Below are 5,439 nucleotides of genomic sequence, written 5' to 3' on the forward strand. Positions count from 1 at the left end.
TTGGGATCTACCTCACCTCTGGCTCGGTCCTGTACTATAGTTTTAGGCTCAAGGTACCTGCACTCATTCCATATCTTTCGGATTCGGCCTTCAGGGAATGCAGCTTTCGGGCCTAATTCAATGACTTGCCCACTCAGGTCTTCATCGTTGTGCACCGTCTGGAATCTTCCAAATTGTCGCAAAACTCGGTAAGGAGCATAGGGCTGAATGCTTCGAATACCCATCAAAAGAATATAAGAGACCTCTGCTGATGTGTATACAGCTTCAGTAGGAGGAAGCCATCCATAAGCCCATTCAACTTTATCTGCAGTGAGGGATCTTAAACATGACGACCAGGCCTCAGTACCTTTCGGGAACTCAATACCTGTAACTCGGGTCTCGAATTCTGCAATACAACTCAACCCGGCTAAACCATAGTTCATGTAGCTTGTGCGGTGACATAGATGTTCCTGTATCCACAACTGCAAGAGCAAATTGCAACCTTGAAAGAATTTCTCCCCTTCTCAACATTTGGTCAGAGCTCGGTACATTTCTGCTACAATCAGAGGAGCCACTGTGCTAGTAGGTTTCTTCATGGCAACATCTAGCATCCCTACTAGGCCAAGGTCTATGTGACCGTCTTTTCTAGGACAAATTACCACTCCCAAAAAGGCCACCATGAAGGCTAATCCCCGTCGGGCTTCCCATTTGTCTTTATTTCCAGCATGTGTCAATCCTGTATTGGGTTCCTCAAAACCTTTGGGGTTACCATACCGGTGATATAGGAAATGTAGTGTACAACACCCTTCCGCCAGATGGGGGTCTTGAATATCCCGACTGATGTTCAACAAATCTAAAAACCTGTGAAGACTTACCAGCCGTGGAGCCAAAGGGTATCTACCACGGAGGTTCCCGTTGAGACCTGCATATCCGGCGATCTCTTCTAATGTAGGTGTGAGCTCAAAATCTGAAAACCGAAATACATTACGGGTCGGGTCCCAAAATGGTATTAGTGCCTCAATGACATCTGTCCTTGGCTTGATTTTCAATAAATCTACGAGACCGCCCAAGCTTTTGATCACAGTATCTCTGCTTCCTTTTCCCAAGTCATGCCACCACATATGGAGTTTCAAAGGGATCTCGCTCAGGACTGAGAAGGTTTCGATGTTACTTGAATTCATCCTGCACATTTATTTAGGGAAATTTAATGATTTATTTTGAAAAATGGCTATTTGTGCAAAAATTCTTTATTTAGAAAATAAGGACTTGGATTTACAAATACGGCATTACAGCACTTCTGGAAGGAAGATTTTAAGGCTGTTCCCGCAAACCGTTTAAAAATGACTCAGGGTGGCTATTCTTGCAAAAACGGCCTTCCGGCGTCCTTTTGGGGACATTCGGCTTATTTTAAAACAAGAATGGCGTCACCTAATTTATTAAAATTTTGGTATTTTTGGCTATTTTTGCAAAAAGGGAGGTTGGACCCGATGAGGGTTGCCTACGTATCTCACATCCGGTGAGAATCAAACCGGCGTAGTTCGGGCAGATTTGCCCAAAATCAAAACTATTTTGAACCACAATTTTCTTTCTATTTTTCCAAATATCTTTTTTGTTCATTTTTCAAAAATCCGGCAGCATTTCGGTACTATTTGGGCATTTGGTTTCTCACGACAAATGGTCACCCTTACTTAGTCCTAACACTGCTTATTTCATAATTTTCACTCATTTAGACGAGCCGGTCAACATGCAAATCCGAGCAAATAAATGCGCAAGTAGCACGTAAGATGCATCAGGATGGTCAATCTATTTCAGGTCACCTGTCCTAGACGGACCCAACCCCTGTGTTGAGTCCCCTAAGTCAAATGCACATGATGCAAACAAACGTCCTACTGGGGATCCGGCATGAGGTTTTGTTCTTCTAGGTTTAACCCTAGGTTTATTGGTCTAGACCTGGCTTACCCAAGCGGACAACTCGAGCCGAGGGGGAGGCAGCGTACCGGGGATACAGAAGCTCCGCCGGCTTTGCAACTTATCCAAACCTCGTTCTAAATGGGAAAAGACTCTAAACAGAAGAGAAGCTACACGGAGTGCACCCTTCTCCATGATGTAGAAGACTCAGAAAGAGGAAGGAATTCGCGACAGTTTATATATACAATTTCAACAAATATCAAAGCGGTAAAACATTTAGCACGTATAGCATGGAACATGTAGAAAAATCAAATAAAGCCAAATATAACAATTGTACTAAGCTCGAATTCTTGAACCCTGAACCGAAATTCTGGGTTCGTTCGATCCCCAGCAGAGTCGCCAGAGCTGTCACATCTCCTTTTTACACACCTACCTCGAAGGATAAATGTATAGGGGAGTTTTTCCATTTAAAGTGACATTATTCGAAATGGGACTATTTATTTATTTTTAGAGTCGCCACTTGGGAAAGGATTGGCTTTTGGTGTCCCAAGTCACCGATTTAATTTAAATCCCAAATCGAGGAAAAATTCGACTTCCCAATTGGAGTCTGCGAACCAGAAATTCTGAATAAGGAATTCTGTTGACCCGAGGGAAGGTGTTAGGCACCCCCGGATCCCGTGGTTCTAGCACGGTCGCTTAAATTATTATAAATGGCTAAAAGTCTGATTTTTATACATGTTCAAACCTATAGTACAATTTTATAAATTTGTTTAACCGCTTTTAATTAGTTTTTTTTTTTATGAAAGTGAACGCCGTTTAAGAGCGTGTTTTTCGGATCACGTCACATGAAATGCACCCGGATCCTCGACACCTCTTATTCAACGTTTTGGGATTTGGATTTGGGTCGCATGAAATGTACACCCGTATTTAAGAAGGTAAAATTATTAAAAGCGCGCCTAAAGTGGCTAGCGTCTTATTAACTTTGCGGGAAGCCATGAAAATTCGCTAAATGGCATGTCCCGAATTTCTAAAATATTTTTAATAAAGCATTTAATGAGGGCCCCGCAATTTATGCATTTTTATTTGGCGAGGCTCGTCCCACTTTTTATTTAAAGGCCAATCTTAAAGCAAACTAGGATTTTCTATTTACTGTTTGTCTCTAAAAAGGCCTAATTAATTCACATTTATAAATTCGGGCCTCGAGTTCAAGCCCGAATTCAAACAAAAGGGAGGACCCTCTTAATTTGAACCCGCTACTTAACTCGAGAACCCAAATTTATATTTGCAAATTAATTCCCGTATTCCTAATGTAATTTTTCAAAAAAAAAAAGAATTTTTGGCTTCCGGCATTTTTTGGGCCTTGAAATTTTGGCCTAAGCTGGTAAGCTATCAGCTTGTGAAATCCAAGTAAATACGCTGCCCACGTTGGGCCTCAGAGGGGCGAGCCCATGATTTGGCCACAGTTTTTGAAAACGAAACAGGAGTGGGCTCATAGTGAGCCCAAAGTCAATACTAATCGTGCTCGAGATCTGTTAACACATGCGTAATTATGCAAACGAGTTGCTGATTTTGAACGTGACTATAGTTCAATAGGTTCACCTGTTAATGTCTATCTTTCTAGATGTGAGAGTTAACATCATTTTAGCATCTCATGGACTTCAATTGACATAAAAAAAACTATAATATGAATGCTGAAAGTAAGTTAACATAAGACCTGCAACCTAACTATCAGCTGGATATGAACATTAAATGCGAAACTGATTTTGTAAGATATAAACTTTCAACCTCAGGTGGTATTCGATACTCCTGATTTAATAGACAACTTGTTGATCAGACTTGTGGAAAACAAGCTAAACATAAAATTTATAAAGCCTCAGATTATCAACTATCCTAAATGAGTAGTATCACCACAGACGAACTAAAAGGGATCCATATAGTTCAAATTATATCATCCAATACAGTCCAAAGTCCATCTAAATTATACGATCCAGAACTACAGAGATACAAGTCAAAAGTGAACTAAATTGAATACAAATAGTCTATTACAGTTGAACAAACACATCTCAAGGGTGAATGAACATTTTTATTTCAGCATTTCATTTCAAAGCCACATCAAGCCATGGTTCGAGTATGTACCTGGACGTTTGAAATACAAGAAGAAGAAGAATAAATCAGCAGCAGTATCGAGCAACAATCAGATAACAGCCCAGAAATGAATTCAACAGTCCAGGAAAGGTTTGAAATCAGTTGAAACCAGGAAATCAACCATAAATGACTTGAATACACTCAAATAAACAGTATATTTTTGGAGTTTCTATTGTATTTTTATTTGTTTTTGGATTTTTGCCGAAATTAAGATCTAAAGAAGGTTTCTAGAACTATAAACTTCAGATTTGAACTATTTGGATTTTTGAAATTCAAAATTTGAGACTCAGCTCTTCGGAAGTGGATTTTTGGGAATTATAAACTGGAAAGTTTTGGGGATTTTCAGAGTGTGTAAACCTGTAAATCAAGGCACTAGGCCTGCTTTTTATAGGCAAGGAAGGGGGCAGAATGTTCTAGAAAATTTTACTCATTTTTCCCCCTTTTTATTTTCAGAAATTGGCTATTAGACCCTAATATTGTGACTTGTTACCCAAGCTACTGCATTAAAATGCAGAAAGCTTACACTAAGGCCCCTTTCTAGAAGGCCCTAGGGTATTCTATTAGCTATGAAAAACCTAAACTACCCTTGCTTGAGTTCTAAAATTACTATGTCTTAACAAAACCAGCCCTTTCCCATGCCCAAATTACCCCTGACTACTCCCTGAAATTACTGACCAACCCAAACCCCTTTTGCTTTAGTTAAAAATCAACCAAGGTTAATTGAAGGCTAAGTTATTCAGCTATATCCAAACTAACTTCAAAATTCTAAGACTGAATCCAATTAATGCTAATTGAGACTGAAAATTGATCCTAAATCCCACTACTATCCAATTATCAACTAACAAAGACTAATTACACTTAAGCACTAACAATGAATCATCATAGAATCAGAAACTAACACTTGAATTAACTGATCAGAATCCATGAAACAAGATTAACTCAGAACTGAACTAAAAATCAGGAAACTAACAATCCACAAATACTAATCAATGGCCTATTTACGCATTAAGACTGACCTACTACGAGTTAAACTAACCTAATATGCGCAAACCTAAATCGCGACTAAATTAACTGAAACAGGGATGAATGGATCAACAAAGGTTCAAATTAATTTTGGAGATTAACGAAATTAAACTACCCTAAAGAAAAACAATGGCAAGCATACTGAAATTACAACAGGAACCTAAGAGAATAAAATCATGAATCGAAGAACATGGGAATAAAATGAAATACCTCAAACTTCAAATCTGACGGCCTTTGTTGACAAAATCAGACTATAACTATCCTTAATTAGGTGTTTCCCATGAGAAAACACCTAATTAAGGGCTATTATAGCCCGGAAACCATTTTATCTCCAATTTGTAAAGTTAGGGTTCTGAGGTCAAATTTCGATTTAAGATTCGACAT

This window comes from Nicotiana attenuata, unplaced genomic scaffold, assembly GCF_001879085.1.
Source record: "Nicotiana attenuata strain UT unplaced genomic scaffold, NIATTr2, whole genome shotgun sequence".
Taxonomy (NCBI): Eukaryota; Viridiplantae; Streptophyta; class Magnoliopsida; order Solanales; family Solanaceae; genus Nicotiana; species Nicotiana attenuata.